General features: G+C 44.9%; 1 protein-coding gene across 4 annotated transcripts in view; it reads left to right on the top strand.

Annotated features, from left to right (window-relative positions):
* The first annotated feature begins 1235 nt into the window (after positions 1 to 1235).
* The window catches only part of LOC134525200 (lethal(3)malignant brain tumor-like protein 3), a 52225-nt gene continuing 35745 nt past the window's right edge, over positions 1236 to 17715 (top strand). Inside the window, exons 1-2 of one of the 4 annotated variants that reach the window (XM_063355829.1) lie at positions 1236 to 1445; positions 16410 to 16563. The gene's annotated coding sequence lies outside the window, so the exon portion shown is untranslated. Of the gene's footprint in view, positions 1480 to 16409; positions 16564 to 17715 lie in introns of all 4 variants that reach the window. The other 3 variants (XM_063355828.1, XM_063355827.1, XM_063355826.1) reach the window with 3 other exon arrangements.

Here is a 17715-nt window from a genome sequence, read left to right as displayed (position 1 = left end):
CCCGCTCGTCCTTCTTCCTCGCTTACCATGGCAAAAAACCCCCTAAAGCATTGTTAAAAAAACCCTACTGCCAGTTCTTTTATTGTTTCAAAATTCAAATACAAAGGAAAATAACGTTCTCAGATAAGAAGAAAAATAAATTTAACAAACGCAGAGAAGAGGGGGAAATATTTGATGTTTACCACGGCGATGGAGCAGCCGGTTGCGGTTGGGAGCCACTGGGTGCTGGCAGGAAAAGCAATTCCCATTTCCCAAATCTCCGTAATGTGCCTCAAGGCCCAGGGATACGCCCAGGCACCATCCCCGGCCACTCAGGGAGAGCAGCGCCGGGCTCTGCCCCCTGGGACACACCATTGCCACTGGTCCCGTCGCAGTTCGTCCCTGTCCCAGCACCCAGCCCTGTCCCAGTTCATCCCCATTCCAGTGCCTCCCTGTCCCAGTTCATCCTCATCCCACTGTCAGCCCCATCCCAGTTCATCCTGCTCCCAGTGCCTGCCTCATCCCAGTGCCTGCCTGTCCCAGTGCCACTCTGTCCCCATGCCAGCCCCGTCCCAGTTCATCTCCATTCCAGTATCAGCCCCGTCCCAGTGTCAGCTTCGTTCCCGTGCCCACTTGTCCTGCTGCCAGCCATCCCAGTACCTGCCTGTCCCGATACTTCCCCATCCCAGTGCCTGCCTGTCCCAGTGCCTCCTGTCCAACTGCCAGCCCTGTCCCAGTTCATCCCCATCCCAGTACCCAGTTGCATTCCAGTGCCTGCCTGTCCCAGTTCATCCCTGTCCCAGTGTCAGCCCCATCCCAGTTCATCCCGCTCCCAGTGCCTCCCTGTTCCAGTGCCTGCCTCATCCCAGTGCCTCTCTGTCCCAGTTCATTCCCACCCCAGTGCCTGTCTGTCCCAGTGCCCACCCCATCCCAGTTCATCGCCATCCCAGTACCCAGTTGCATTCCTGTGCCTGCCTGTCCCGGTTCATCCCTGTCCCAGTTATCACCCCATCCCAGTGCCTAGTTGCATTCCTGTGCCTGCCTGTCCTGGTTCATCCCTGTCCCAGTTATCACCCCATCCCAGTGCCCAGTTCCACCCCGGTGCCTCTCTGTCCTAGTGCCAGCCATCCCAGCGCCAGCCCCATCCCAGTTCATCCCTGTCCCAGTGCCAGCCCATCCCAGTGCCCAGTCACATTCCAGTGCCAGCCATCTCACTGCCAGCCCCGTCCTAGTTCTTCCCTGTCCCAGTCCCTCCCAGTGCCTCCCCGTCCCAGGCCCCATCCCCATCCCAGTTCCCCCCCGCGCCGGCCCTGCTCTCAGCGCCGCCTCAGCCGGGGCCGGGGCCGGGGCCGGGGCCGCGGCCGGCACCGGCGGGGAGCGGGACCGCCGCGCATGCGCTCCGCCCTCCCGCGGGACGGCCGGGGCACTAATTGTTGCCGGAGTTAACGAGAAAATAAAAAGACCCGGTACGGCAGAGAGGCACCGGGTGGCCGGTCGGGGGTGAGTGAGGGCGGCGGGGGGCACGGCGGCAGCGCGGGAAGCCGCCGGCCGCCATCTTGTGGTGGGGGGCGATGGCGGCGGGGCCGAGACGGGCCGGGCCCGTCTCGGCCCCGGGGTCTGTGAGGGGAAATGGCGCCTCTGAGGTGAGGGGCAGCCCCCGGCCGTCTACGGTTCGGTCCCTGGCCAGGACGAGCCCCTCTCTAGGGGTCCCCTCCCCGCCGGGTGCTGAGGAAACCCCTCAGGGCTCCCTCCCCCTCAGAGCGCCCGGTTGGGTGGGGAAAGTGTGTTTTAAAGCACTCCGAAAGGGGGAAAGTCCGCTATAAAGCTCGGCTAAGGACGCGGTAGGAAGGCGAGTTGATCACGGGGTGCGGAGCGAAATTGTGAAATATTTACGGGTTCTGGGGTGGGGGTGTTTTTTTGACCGTTTCTAACCGTAAGAGGTGGTTGGGAAAATCAGGGTTATCCAGCCCTGGTTCCAGCGCCGGTGGAAACTTCTTAGAAGTGTGAAAACTCAAAAAATATTAAAAAAATACATAAATTCAGCGCAATAGAAAGAGATCCAGGAGACTTACCCCAAACCAGAGATTCGTGTTTGAAAGTAGACATTTCTTACGTGAGAAAAAAAAAAACATCACCAAACTTTCTGACAGCAAATTCAAAGACTAGAAGTAATGATAACAAGATTTTATGAACAGTGGGAAGGCCAGTGCCAGATAAATATAATACTCTAAAAGTATCGATCAGTGCTGCGGGTAAAGATCGGTATGAGACAGTCTTAGTGATGTTTAGTGTTCAGAAGAAGGGGATTAAGCCAGTTTTAGTGACGCTTGGTGCCACAAGGAATTGGATTAGATTTTTAATATGAAAACATTTACTCTAATTTTTTCAAATATTGCCCAGATAAGTTTAAAAAAGAAACAAAAACATCCGCATGTTGGTCTGTAATAGGGATTAAGGGATAAAGAGCTCCCATCTTTTGTGCCAAATTGCGTAAGACCTCTCTGGTTCTTGTCTTTTTATATAATAAAACAGAAGTAAAAAGGAGAGAAAATGGGTACTTAGTGCTGCGAACTCTTCTTACCACACAGCAATGAACAGCGGTCCGGCGTGGTCTCGTTAGTGTCGGTGTTTTGCTTCCCTGCTCTTCCTGGTCCCATCTATTTAGATTATATATTTTTGAGGGTTGGGACAGTCTTTCCCTAAGTGAGTATTTCTACTTGTCGGTATAAGATATGTAATAATAATTAGTAAGTGTCCCCAGGGTGATTTGCTGGATTGTAGTCTTATAAAGTTAATTACAGATGCAATTAAAACGCAGGACATTTCTGGCCTCAGTGCTCTAGTTTTGGCCTAAAATTGATTGCACCTTACATTGCAAATAATCCCATTAAGGCTGAAAGCGTGCGAAATAAATTGTAATTCATCGTGAGTGCAGAGGTGGAAACGGAGCCCGAATTTGAGCTGCCGAGTACAAGTGGGTACAACCGCCGGGCAGATTGTGCGGGGCCAGTTCCATTTTTCTTTGCCAGAGTTAATTTATCTTGCCTTTGTGGTTTTTATTGCCCCGGTAAGTAAGTTGCAGTAGGGTGAGTGCTTTACAAACAGATGTGCTCTGCAGAGGATTCCTGACTTCTCATGGCCCAAGGCTGTGTTTTCTTTGCCTCAGCCGCGCTGTTTTGTCTGTACGTTTTACCACCAATTCTTTATTTACTGGAAGTTTAAGGCAGCAGCAGGAGCACGAGCCTTTAGACGGATTTATTAAAAGTAGCATCTAGAATTTATTTAAAACAGCATCTGTGATTTTACTTTATAAATGGTTGGCTTAAAATTGTGTTGTTTTGTCTGCAGGAGAAGGTCTGGCTCTCCCTTATCTCACGCCTATCTTCATGCAAAGCTTTTAGTCTAAGCACTTGTAGGTATGATGATATGTTCCATTGGTGGGGGGAGAGATATGAATTTGAGGGTAAAGCCTCAAATTGTGATTTTTCATATGGATACTGGTATTTTTTGAGAGGTGAGAAGTGCGGTGGGCTGCAAGCCGGGCACTGGGAGGTGAGGAATGAGATCAGATTCTCCCAGGTGGTGATGGAGATGATGATGGAGATGTGGGTGAAGGTGTGGAGTGTCATCTGTTCAGCCTTCCTGTGCTGGTCCATGCCTCGCCTCTGCGCAGGAAAGGATTTTGGAGGCCTGTATCCCATTATCATAAATCCTCAATTGAAATATCAGGAAAACATAGTTACTGGGTGAAAACCAGGCTGAACCACAGCCGCAGTTACTCTGGGCTTTTCTAGTCGTCCTGTGGTGTAATAACAAGGTAGTTCCTGAGCTGCAATGTCAGTGCTCCTTCCCCAGACAAACACTGTTCCCTCTCTCCCATAGTTTGTAATTTTTAATCTATTTCAGCTTTTTTTCAAGCCCTCCAGCAGTGTGTTGTCTCGGGGTAGAGGAGAGGGAGGAAGGTAGCACAGTGGGGTGAAAAATTAGATCAGAGACTGGGGGGAAAAATGACCAAATGTTTACTTGTTAATGAAGGCTGGCAGCTGAAAGCTCCGACACGTGGAATCAATTAACAGTTGAAGCAAACAGAGACCCGACCAAACCCCATCCTTCCTAATTAGTAGCACATAACTGTGCTCCACAGGTGAGGTATGCGTGCAGATGTGCTTTGCTAAATTTGGCAGATTACTTTCCAGAGGATGGTTCAACTTATTGGCAAAATACTTTACCTCCTAGGAATGGATGTTTTATTACTAGGTTTAGCATCTTTTGGCTCATCTCCTGGTGCCTTTTTTTTTTTTTAATTTCTGATTGAATCCAGCTAAATGATGAGATAAAAGCATGGTAGATCTAAGCAAACAGAGGTAGAAGCTGTATTCATGAACCACACAGGATTTGTTTTGATAACTGTTTAGGCTGTAGCTTTTAAATCAAACAAAATATGTGATTTAAGCAAGAAACCTGAACATAAGCAGCAGCAGAGTTCATTCTTGGCTGGTGCGAGGCTGATCAAAGCTTCCTCACGTGTTGCTGTTTGGCTGGAAGCAGGGCAGTGCAGAGCTGAGGTCCCGTTGGCACATCGGATGATCCTAGGCACGGAAACAGTCACCGCTGTTAGGAGTCATCTGTCTCTTTGCAGTGGGGTGGGTGGAGACAGGAGTTTTGGGAGCCTTGCAGGGATGCGCTGTGTCTTACAACCTGCATTTCAAACAGTACATGGCAGCTCCTCTTGCATTCCTGCTGCTCCGTGTCTTTATGTGACCCTTTCTTTTCTCTTCGCACGTGGTTTGTTGGGTTGTTGTTTGGTTTTTTTGACTGCTTCCATGTATGTAGTCCCCACGGTGCTACTTTATGGTGTCCCCAGAAGCTGGAACGTGAATGGTGAGAGCGCTGGAGGAGGGAGAAAATAGCTGCAGTGAATTTACAGGGTGAGCTACAGTAGCTTCAGCCTTCGCCTCCCGTGTTGATGCTAAACTCGTGTGTCCTTGTGGCTCTAAGGAGCTGCTCTCTCCCCCACGCTGTGTTCGGAGGATGTCTTTATGGCTAGAGAGTGATGGCAGTGTGATGCAGGAGCTGGGAGCCTGAGCTCCGACCTGTCTGCTCCCATGCCTGGGCTCTGGTTTCCCATTGGTATCAGAGCTACATCCACTTAGAGGCCGGAATATATGTAAGTTTTTCAGATGGGATAGCATAGGACTGGATCACTTAATACTTTTTTTTTTTTTTTAAAAATAAATACATAGGGAAAAAGTCAGTCCCATAAAGGTGTAATCTTTTAAATTTATTTATTTATTTCAAACAGTGCACAGCCTGATCAGCAATCAGCAGCCCTTTTCCTTGTCATTCACTTGCGTTGAGACCAGGTGTGGATTTCTGTCCTGCCTTGGCTACAGAAGGGGCATTGAGAAGGAATTGCCTCTGAAATGCCCGGAGAGGGCCTGCAGCTGCCCTTGGTCACTCAGTTGAGAGACCAGACGTGGCAAGGTCGGGGACAGTACTGCGTTGTTGGAGAAAAATAGCATCTCTACTCTGGCTTGTCACTCTTACTGTACTAAAGCTGACACAGGGGTATCAGGGTACTGTCTATCCTTGTTTTATAAATCACAAGATGTTTATAAATCAAGTTTGGAAAATGCAGGTACTCCTGAGTGGATTGTGGGTGAGGTTTTTTCCTTTTCTTTTTTTTTTTTGAAGAGTTAGGTGGAAATTTGGGTTATAACTTTTCAAGGTGAAAAGTTGGGTGATGCAGTCAAAGTGAAGAAAGCGTGGCGTCATGGGCAGTTTTGTGGTTGCTCTCAGTGAAGCTCCGAAGAGTGCACAAAATCCTTTAGGAAATCAAATAGGACTAAGCGTATACTTAAGTGCATTGTTGGATCAATAACAACTATATTGTTCACGAAATTTACACATTCTCATCCCTCGCTCACCTTTCATGATAGTGATATCAATCCATCTGTACTTGCTGAAACTTCTGGTGAGAAAGGGGGGACGGAAAATGGCTTATGTATGTGTGCAAACTGTGCTCTTTTTTGTATTATCTGAAAAAGTACTTTTGTTTAATTAGTTCCTTGACTAAACACTTCACTTTTCAGACTCAGATGATTTTCTAAGAAGATTCATTTTTGACCTAACCTTTTCTGCAACGGGGACAGGAGTATTTTTGCAATTTCTCATTGTATTTAACACGAAGAAGGCATGTAATGTTTAATTGAAAGAAGTTTGGATGTTTTTATGTGGCCATCTGTGCCAGATTTTACTTTAATTCCTTCATTCTGTAGTAATGCTAAATCCGCAAATAACAACTTGACTGCATACGCTACTAGGCTATTTAGAAAACAAATACCAGAAGAAAAATCTGTTTTGCAATTTTTGTTGCACAATTATGTGCAGAGAATATGGGCACTCTGGCTGATTCTGCCTCTTGACTTCAGCATCAAATGGATCTGAAAGACAAGCCTACGCTTATTTGTATTTTTTAAGCTTGCCTTGCCAATTCGGTGCATTGTTTTTTTCTTGTGAAATACTTGACATGCATTATTCAACATGGCACAATTGCTCTTGGTGTCTGTATGATACATGAAAAACTTGTGGAGTGGGTACTGGTAGTTCTGGAGTTTAAGATTAGTCCCCTTAATACCAGTGTTTTGGATTTTAGATAACCAACTTTAATTATTCCCCAGAAAATTATGAGTATTCAGAAAAAGTAAAGTGGCTTCAGAACAGAAGCACATAAGGCAACTAGTGCAGAGATTTGATGTTCCTTTAAAATGTCTGTCTGGGAGCCTACACCCGGTGTGCAGCCATTATAGATGTCAAAAACGTTGGAAGATGACAAAACGTTATGGATAATGGTGTGCTCCTCTTGATTGTTTTCATTAACTACTTCCACTTTAAGAGCATGGTTATTGCAAAATTAATTCTTTGTGTCTTAGTTAAACATGTAAGTGGCGTGACTGAACTTTTAGTTTTCCATTAGAAGAATCACTTTTTTTTTTCCCCCAGCACTGCAATTTTTATGTTGTCACAAAATTGACTTTATCTTGAATCACAAATCTTACAGCTTCCTTACAGGTCATTAAGTTTTGAGTGAAAACAGTTCTGATTACAAGTGATGGAAAGTATTTATATCTTGCATCTGTTGTTGTAGAAATCGGATCAGATTTAGAAATGGTAGAAGTTCCAGCGTCTTGCTAAGGAGTGCTTTGGGTCGCTCCTGCAGATCTGCTTCTCAACGTGTCAGTTTTTATGGTGTATGATTTCTGTGTGGCACCGGCTGACGTGCATTAGTGTGTGCAAGTGTTACAGTCGTTACAAGTGGTTCCCAGAGGCTAGGATTAGCAGTGTCATGGTCTCCGGCCCTGAGGAGATGTCCCTGGGCCTCTGGCTGAGCCCAACAAGTGTCAGGTTTGCACAGGGCTTTGTCAGAGGCTGGGTGCCGTCCCCAGAGCCACTGTTCTTCACAAGCAGGAGGAGATGAAGAGCTGGGGAAAAGCAGATCAGCACCAAACGCTTTTAATGAAAGCTATAAAAGTGAAGGGAAGATGTCCTTCTGTTTCTTGCTTTCAGTAAACGAACAGAAAGCGCTAACTCAGTGGACATGGAAGTAGGTTTTGTACCTTCTTTTGCATCCCTCCCCTTCTATTTGGAGTAGCTTGAAATGTGCTTCAGCGCAGCGCCGAGTGCCTCGTTCAGCTCCTGCAGGAGAAAGGAGAACAGGCTGCTTCCTTGCTCGCTTCATGATGTCACATAAATCTGAAGAGAAAGGCAGCGAAGTGAGTATATCGCAGATGGGGACAGTCACTAGAAGCGAGGCAGCGCCGCTCTCAGCCTGCACAGCCAGACCTGCTGCCGCTGACTCGCCACACGCTGGCTTTTCAGTGTGCTCGGTGGGGAGAGCTGGGCAGGCAATGGGCTTGTGCGTAAAACGGGCGCTTTGCAGAAGGCGCCTTCATGTAGCGCGCGGCCATGGCCTGTGCGGGTGCTCTTCTTTCGACAGCTGAAATAAATACATGCACGCGTGCGTATTTTTGACACAACTGTGTCAAGAAACCGAGAGAGCAGCTTACAAACTACAGTGCTGGTTTGGGCTTAGTACTAGGCTCAGCTGCTGGGTTTAGAGTGAACTTACAATATTGCTGTCTGATCTTATAAATTGATTTAAGTCGCATTGCCATGGTGCCTGTTTCTTTGTCTCTGAGCGCAATACCACCTAAGCATAATCCGTACATTAATGCGTACTTAGGATAACCTTGGAAGGGCTGTATTGTACAAACGAACGTGGCAAACTCCCGAAAACCAAAGTAGTTTATCTTAGCGGTCCTGCGGCAGAGCTAGGACGATAAGTGTTTACTTCTCCTTTTTTCCAGCCTGTGCTGCAAGTCCAAGGTATCCCTCTCCTTTCCTAGACCATTTCCCATCTCTAATCTTTCAGAGCAGTATTTTCCTTGTTTTGTAGTTATAATTTTTCTCTCTTTTCGCGAGAAACAAAAATTAGTAGGAAGTACAATGGGTGGAACCTGGGATTTCTCAATTCTGAATTTTTTTATTATTTTTTTCCCCTTCACTGACATGGTGAAATCAGTGTTAAGCGTTCTTCACACCATTAAATGCTTGCCGGTGGCTACTAACACTTTCTCTTGAGGCATTGGTAGGGTTCCATTGCAGGCTCTGAAAGTTCATTTCAGTCCCTGACTGATGAGGTTCCTGGAGGTGAGGCTGGTTTTTTGGGTAATGTTATTAGTTCAGCCTTGCAAAATATTACTTGCCTGAGGTGAGTAATAGGTTTTGATGGGTAAGTAAAGTATCATCAGTCATCATCATAGCAAAGGACAGGGAAATGATTTTTGTGTCTGAACTGGTAAGTGTTCAGAGCAGTTCCCGAGACCAGATTAGTTGTGCCCTGCAAGAAGCCATGCATTTGTTTTTTATTTTTTTTTTTCTGCTTAAATTGCAGTTTGGTTGTCCACTAATGTCATAAGAGTGACTGGCAGATGTGATGCGTTGCTGTTAGACACTGCTGCCAAATCTTACAGGAAACTGGGGATGCACGGAGCTCTGAATGCCAGCTCGCTCTCAGAGCATATATATTACACTGCATTAAATGACCAGCTTTGCTAGGTTTCCTATTCTGTTTCGGGGAAAAAAGGTGATTTGTAAGTCAGTTATTCCCAGAACAGCACAGTATCAGATGGTTTTCTTGATGCCAGCTGCTCCTTGAATGGAATTTTGCCTCCTGGTACATGGAGGCTTAGCCAGAAGGGCTGCAAACTTCAGTGTTGTTACTTGATTTACAGTCTTTGGGCTTATTGCACCATTGTGTTTCTCACATTTACCCTCATAGAAAGACACTGAAATCCTCATGTGATTGGAAATCAACCTGGCAGCATTTGAAATGGGATTTTGGTTGAAATATTTCTTTTCCCATTAGGTCTGATGGTGTATAGAGAAATACAGTGAACCCCTGTCTGCCCATTTAAGTTTTCACACTTTTATTTGTTTGTATGAACTTGTGCCTTTTTTATTTCTTTTCTTTTTTTTTTTTTTTCTGTCTCTTAACCAAGGCAAGATGGACGGCAAAAGCTGCTTTTCTACAGTAATACTGTAGCAGTTTCCCAAGGCAGCGCTGTGGTTCAGTGGCAGAAACGAGATGAAAACCTGAGTATTTCTGACCACCTCTGCCTGTGGGTTCCCTATCTAAAGATAAAGCACAGGGGTCTGGGTGGTGGCATATTAATTATGAACCATTATCTCTGCCAGCATGGTAGTCATTTATCATTTCATAAATCTGAATCTGCGGCTTGAGAATGAATGACTCATCTTAGTTTTGCTAAATCTTCTTTTGCGTTAATGTTTCTGAGTCTTAAAGTTAAAGATGAAAAGCAATCACAAATAGGGACAAATGGGGACATTCGTGCCTGACTATGGCTCTTCAAAATGCTTCAAGTTAGTTTCTGTTGTCTTCTTAATTGCACAGTTTGCTTCCTTTTATTGGGCTATCTTGATTTTATTGTAGATTTTGCTGATAGGGTACATTATAAGAAAAGTAATTTCTTTATTATATTTTTCTAGGGGTTTTACTGGAATTATAAAATACAGAGATGAAAAAGGCCCATTATTGTATCAGGTCTTCTCTGGTTAGTACAAGATAATTTTCTACATTGTGATTTTTAACAGTTTTCCGAGCCCAGTTTTAAATAAATTCTACAACTTAATTACATCTGTCCAAGTATCTTCCAAACTCCTTCTCCCAGAGGGAGCTCTGTAAATGGTCTTGGTGTTTGAGCTTCTTTATTTTTAAAGCCTGAATGCAAAGAATAACATCTAAAAAATGATGGGTTTGCCCTTGCTGAAATTGGCATCGAAACATTGGCTGCAAGCAAGTGTTTATAGATGTACAAGGCTACATCAAATATTAATTTATGATGAGCCTTTGGCTACACTTGTTCAATACCACCCTCCATATGGCTTATTTAGGCTGATTCATAAATCCGGTGGCAAGCAGTGGTGATGTGGGGCTGCTGCGGGTCTGTCCTGCCTACATAGCCACAGCTGCTGGTCTCCGCACCTGCAGTTCAGTTAAAACCTGTGGGAGCTGAATGGGCTTCTGCAGCTTGACTCCTGCTCCGCTTAGCTCCCACTTTTACCCTCTTGACTCATTCTGACTAGCCCAAATACCACTAATCTTCACAATTATGCTGGATTGGAAGTAGCTGGAATATTATATTTTGGGGAAGAAAAGGAGGAACTCCTCCAGGGATTAGATTGTGATACCCAAAGATATTTGGTATTGCAGTTTATGACCGTCTGTCCTGCTTTTGATCCAATTAAGGTAATCATAAAGCGCTCTGATGCTTGAATTAAAGCTACAGGAATGCTCAAACGTCATATGTTATCCTACAGCAGATCTGTGGTTTTGCCTTTGGCTGAATCAAACTTAACACTTTCAACCTGTAGGTAGAAGATGTAGCACTTGGAAGGCTTCACATCAAGACTAGAGTTCACCTGCCCTAATCTAAGCGCTCAGCAGTTAAAAGCCTGCCCTGCCCATGTATCTTAAGGCACTTTCCAGTGCTCAAGGAGAAAAACAGTCTGCCAAAAACAGGTCAGGCACATGGTCCTTGGATGCTGACTGCTCTTACTCTGAGTTAAAAGCTCAGGGTGACCTTGTTGAACTGCACTGGAGCATTCAGATGTCCGAGGGAAGACCCCCACCGTGGGCAGTTTTGACCCATTCCCACAGGAATGCAGTTAGACCTGTCAGTTGGGCTGTGCTTTTTCGAACTTAACATCAGTGGTTTTGCTCACGCTGGAAAAATTGGTACAGCTGCCAGTTCAAGGGAAGGTCGTGAATCTTTTTTTTTTTTTTTTTTTTTAACTTCAAGCAAACAGTTATGTCCATAGATTGAAAATATTCAGGTTATATTTAAAGGGCAGGAACATACAGTTAATTTATGGCCAGTGTTTCTTTAGTGTCTACCACAAAAATAGATGAGTAATTGGATATGGGGAGCCCATATAGCAGTATGGCTTTTAGTCGAGTCTTCTAATGGAGCCCATTAAGTTATTTGCTGGGACGCAAAAGCAATTTGTGAAGCTTAGGCATTTTAAGAGCTTTGTAGCATTTCTAGCATAGAGCCTTGGCTTTATAGCAGTGTAGAGGGACCTGGCAACAGCCATCAGATGCTGCTGCTCCCCCTCCCCAAGTTGTACAGACTTGTCACTTGTATATAATGTACGAGTTTGTGCGTACACCTGCGTATTGGTGATTCTGTAATTTTAAATCCTGGTATTCATAGAATCATAGGGTTGGAAGGGACCTCTGGAGATCATCTAGTCCAACTCCCCTGCCAGAGCAGGGGTATTCCTAATATCCAGCCCAAAGCTCCTACTGCATGCAGAGACCCCAGGATCTTGCCAGTGAGCTGTAATTGGCAAAAACGTTGTACAACTCAAGTAACGGTTAAAACTTACTGGTTTATCTTTTTGTCCTCAAACAGCACATATGCTTAAAGCTCTTAACTTTCTATTCATATTTACTTAAGTGTCATGGGCAAAATGCGAGTTTGACATTTTTTTCCCCATCTTTTGAAACTAGTATTGCTCTGAAAACCTTTTGTGAAATGTAAGCAACAGGCCTGTTTATTCTGTGCCTCTTTTTTTTTGTTTTGTTTTCACACCCTAGTTTTCTTTCTTAAAATTAAATAAAGAGCCCAAAGACTAAGCAGAAAGATGGAACAGAATGTCTCGGAGAGAATCATCAGCATCCCAACAGCAGACCATGATATATTGAATGCCTTAGACTGGAAAGATGGCATTGGTACCTTGCCTGGTAGCAACAATACAAGTAAGAAACCAGGGAACACAATGTATGAGTGGCCACCATGCGTTTGGCAGTGCAAAATATTTGCAATATATTCTGCAGTTTGCAAATAAAGGTTGTGCAGAAAAAAACCCACTTTGTTGTAAACAACGGGGTTGGCATTACCAAGGAAGTCGTGAAATTTTAGTAATGCTTCTGAAAGCCTGGTGATACTCCCTCTCCCCTTCTAATTTCTTGCTCAATTGATTTCTAAAGGCAGGAAGTATTTTAAATAATTGTTTTCTGCTAATAGAAGTTACGGGCCTGGTCTTCCTAATTCTCAATCATGTCCATACAACATACTCAGGCAAGAAATTCCGTTAATTTCAGCCCAGTGTGAGAAAGACATTTTCTCCGAAAGACGAATTTTCTCAATTTGTGGGGTTGAGTCTTTAGGTTCTTTTCACATCAGTGGTTCTTTTTTTGCAGCTTTTGACAGCTTATATCTTACATATTCATGATAGTGACAAATACAGCTCTCCTATAAATCAGAACCAAGATCTGATGGTCACAAACACGGTGTTCTGTTAGAGAAGGGAGGAGGGTGAGTGTCTGTTGACTGTTTCCCAAATTACCTTCAACTGTTATTTCAGTTCGATTGCACTTCTGATGGTTGAAAATGAATACATAAAATTGCCCTCAGGCCTGCAAGTTCTGAATCTCTGAGGGGAAAAAAATCAATTTCAAGTGAAATAGATTGGAGCTGAAGGGACTTGAGAGCTTTGAAAAATCAGATAGTTGGTGTTGCATCAGGCATTCAGAATCAGGACCCCCACCTTCAGCAAGTCTTGACAGTCTTCCGTTTCCTCCCCTCCTCCTCCTCCCTTTGTGCAGAAATGTCTCCTACGTGGGCTGCCAGACCTCACTTAGGCTACGAGGAAAATGCTTCTGCCAGCAAATGTTGCGAGAACGTGGATGAACTTGCCTCCTTGGAGGGTTTTGAGATCAGTGGTTTACACTCCTGTAAAACTAACATGGAATCAGGTCCACTGACTTTCTAGGAGGTGCTTTGGATGATTATTTTGCTGTGGCCTAACTTTTGCCCTATATTTAGTTAAAGCCATTGTACTTCTGCCTCTTAAAAGAGCTTAGCAATGTATTGCCACAGGTTTTCTCTTAACCAGCAGTAAAGTTCCTTTGCAGAAACAGCTTCACTTTTATTGATTCCTCATAATAGTAGAGAACCAACAAAGTACCATGTTATTTATTACGCTGAAAGACACCAAATAATATTGTATTATTTCATATTAGATGATGAAGTATAAGAGCACTGAGTACCATGGTTAGTGAGTGTGGTAGAAAGGCTTAGCTGGAACATGATAACTGGCTCCACAGGAAGCCACTTCGTTCTTAAGATGCCAGACACTTTTTTTTTTCCCCTGCAGAAATGCCAAACGCTTTTTTTTTTTTTTAACTTTTGCTGTTTAATCTTTTTTTCCCCTTCTCTTCCTGCTATATTCCAGTTCTTGCATGCACAATGAAATACATTTTTCCTTAATTTCCTTAAAAAATTCTCAGGAAGGTTGTTTCTGGTTGTGTGGATTTCTTATTAGCAAACATGCTATATTGAACCCCTTTGTGTAAAGGAAGGTGCAGTCCTGATAGTAGCACAGTTATGTGTTTCCAGAACTTAGGAATGAGGGATATTGCCTTGAAGAGTCTTGGGATGAAACTGGATGTTGTTTCGATGGATCAGCCAGTCCTCAGCACCAGATCAGAGGCTATTAATAAAGATGCTCGTTGTTTTTCTGATGCAAACTTATGTTTTCTGGGGCCTGGGCTGGGCTTCACCAGTTCACGTGGCTGCAGGTACGCCATCAAACTTAGAGAAGGAAATAACAGCCTGTTGTCTCCACTGGTTTGGGCTGAATCAGAGCTGTTCATTTGTATGCAGGAGTGTCTCTACCCCAGAGACTTGTCTGCTAATATGGAATGACATTGGCACCCTTCCCCACCTCCAGCTGCGAGCTCTGCTCCGCACTCGCTCTGCTCCGCACTCGCTCTGCTCCGCACTCGCTCTGCTGCTTAATGGCATGTAGAGCTCTGGAGATGCTCCGTCCACTGACCTTCTGCTCGTGATGCTGAGCTGTCCTTAGCAGCCATAGCGAGGAACCCCTGGGATCTGCACCGTTGTGCTGCTGCTCTTCTGGCATTTAAGGAAAGTGATGGGTTTCTTCTCTAAACCGGATGGTCTCCTGCAGGAAACTTAGTCCGCTTAGAATTATCATTTCTTTGAAATGGATTGTTTCTCTTTGTGCTGAAATAAAAGTGATGCTCTGTCTCGTCAGGGCCGCAAAGGAAGAAGTGAGCTTTTTAGAAGCAAGTCCAGCATCTTTGAAGCTTTAAGAAATACAGGCTTCAGATAAAAAAAGAGGGAAGAGGGGGAAGAACATTTGGGATAAGGCTTTGATAGGGAGTTGGAGGCAGGATCCTGAGCCCAGGAAGCGTGCAGGAGTAGAAGAACAACGGTGCTTCTCAATGCGATGAGGAGCGCTGCTTCAGAGGTGAAGCAAATGCTTTTAAACTGGGTTTAGCAGGTTTCAGCGAAGAGCGGATGGTTGAGAAAAGATCTCAAACTAATGAAGTGCTATGAATAAAAGCTTCGGAGCAGAGCCTGCAAATGAAACCCACCTTTGACTTGTCTCTTTCATTTTGGAGTTCAGTAGGTCCGTATTGCAGACAATAAAGAAGATTAAGAATTGAGTAATCTTTAGAGCTATTTGCTCATCAGAAAAGTGATTTTAAATTATTATTTTAATTTTTTTTTGGTGCTCAGTTGCCCTGGCAGATCGGGACTAATAAAAGATGACCATTGACACAATTTGGCACACTTTAATAATTTTTTCCAGACCAGTGAAGCATTCCTTCCTAGCCTAAGAAATTTTTTAAGCTTCAGGGATAAGAGTCTCTGAAGTTTGCCACATATCAGTCCTTTTCCATAGCTACCCCATGATGTGAGCGCTTCGCTGTGTGTCTAGAGGGGTTCTCTTGTTCTGCATCTGAATTTACTCTTGGCCTGCAGTCTGTCAGGTGCTGTGTTGGAGCAGAGGATGGGTGCGCTGGCAGAACCTCCGTGGGAGGATCCCCTAGCCCAGCAGCTGATGGAGGACTTCTTAAGGGTCGAAACTTGGGGGATTTGGGGCTGGGAGCTCGGACACTGTGACTCCTGGCCCTACTGGTACCTGTCAGCTGTGCTGCCTGTGGCTTCTGTTAGGTGCATTTCTAGGACTTTTGGAAATGGTTGGTTTAGACTTGATGCTCTCCCCTCTGCCTTTGGATCAGGGCCCCTACTGTGGCTTTGACTAATAAGTGGTGCTGTCAAGGAGGAGCTTATCAAATGAAGAAAGGGTAGTTATTTCTCAGTATCTGCCGTTCTTCAACAATATTCCCTCTATCCCCGCATTCCTCTGCTCCTCTGGGAAGTTCATTTCCCACCAGACTGTCAAGTGTCATTGAAGAAGGGTTGAGAACTGCTTGGCCTCTTGCAGCTCCAGATGCTCACTGTGTTTGTGCGGTCCCGGCTGTCGCTGTGCTCTGAGATCTTTAAAGCCCAGCCAGCACCAGCTGGGGGACGTATTGGACAAGTTCTCCACTGGAACGTGACCTTTCTGTCAACAGCTAGGTGATTCCTGCCTGCACTGAAATTTTAGGGAAGGTGCTGTATGTCATAACTGCAATAAATGTAGTTGTGCTTTGTTGGACGAATTTGAACCGTCAAAGCAAGTTTTGGGTTAAAATGCTTTTCTGAGGGTATTTATTCTGATGTGTTCATCAGAAGTCTGGCTTTTATAAGGGGAGCACATCCAAAGCAGGTAGAATTAATGTTGCTTTCCTTCATTGACAACAAAACACATCATTGGGGTTTTTTGGGGGGCCCGTTGGTGGTGTTTTGAGGAAGAGTTGGGTGTTTCTCACTTTTGTTGTTACTTATTTTTAATGCTTTTTAATGTATGCACAGCATTTATTTTTGTCCCATACCTAGTGCTCCTCGGGGAATCCTGTATTCCTTCCTCTTCCCCTTCCTAGCCCTTTTACTACTGCTTATTCACTTGCTTTCTTCTGTTACCCGCAGTTCCGTTTAAATGAGTTTGGACTGCTAGAAATCATTACTGAAGTAGAAGCAGAAGCCGTAAAAACTCTTTCAGCCTCAGCAGTAAATGCCAGCCCAGCCAGCTTTGTTCCTGCTGCTATCAGCACTTCCGCTGCCTCTAGCACTGGTTTGGAAGGTGAGCTTTTTGCTGTGGAAGAGAATATGTACGGTTTCTGAAAAAGCTTCTAGAAACAGGTCTAACTGAAATATGTGTTTCAGTAGCGTCGTGCTCCCTGGCGCAGTGTGTGGAGTGAGTCACTGTATTATTTCGAATATTTTAGGAGTATTTAGAGTGAATGTAATTACTGCGTAGTCGTAACAGTACCTGGCGCATGCATTGTGCTTGCCTTTGTGGAAAGTAAGTGTGGTTATATCAACAATCTGGGCTAGATTTGTCAATGTAGTCAAATATCCCTCTCACGCTGAGTTTTAACTGACATCCTGGGATCTTTTTAACCGGTGATTCTGGGAAGTTGGAGCCCCTTCTTTCCAGGGTGGTGGCTCAGCAATGACATCGGTGTTTCTCCTTAACACCAATGGTTTACTTGTCACGACAGCAGTTAAGTCTGTCTGTATTAAACTAAACTGCCTGTTTTGGGGCTTTGAGACCAGAACGGCCTGGTCATATATATACCGTATTAAATACACTCAGCCTTCAAAATGGAGTGATCGCTCCCACTGGGCAGCGTCTCAGCTCCATGCTAACTCCTGAACCATGCTTGGGAATTGCTTGGGATGGTGCTAGGTGCCCTAGGCCAGAAGTGCCCCGGCGCTGTGCTAAAGATGGATGTGGCTGAGCTGCAGGACCTGGCACTGTGTGATATACTAGTATAGCTGTGCCTTTGCTGACCGCGCTCAGAGGCGACGGGAGTTTCCGGTGTTATTCCTGTCTGTGGTAGTAGTGTGGAGCATGGATGGATGGCACAGTGCTGTGCTAACCTGGAATGCCTGGATCAAGATGAATCCCCAGTAGTGTTAGTTTTCCTTGCAAGAACATCCTTGAGAATCTCCTCTAACCTGGGTCATGCCAAGACTTACACTATTAGCCATAAAAGTTTTGAGGTTTCCGAGGCTACTGTAACTGAAATTAGGGAAAACTTGGGTTTTAGCAGGACAATGTGCATGTTACTGGACATGCACATCAATGTAATGGACAAGAAGTATCTCAGTTCTTTGCAGGCCTGTTCTTACTCTGTTTATCCAGAAACCAGTAGCTCAAAACAGAATATTTATGTGTTAACCACTGAGCTCCTCCATTCCAGACCACTCAGTTAAGCTGGCCAGCCTC

Source organism: Chroicocephalus ridibundus, chromosome 19, assembly GCF_963924245.1.
Source record: "Chroicocephalus ridibundus chromosome 19, bChrRid1.1, whole genome shotgun sequence".
NCBI lineage: Eukaryota > Metazoa > Chordata > Aves > Charadriiformes > Laridae > Chroicocephalus > Chroicocephalus ridibundus.
Note: the sequence above shows the minus strand (reverse complement) of the source record. Positions and strands in the feature narration are given on the sequence as shown.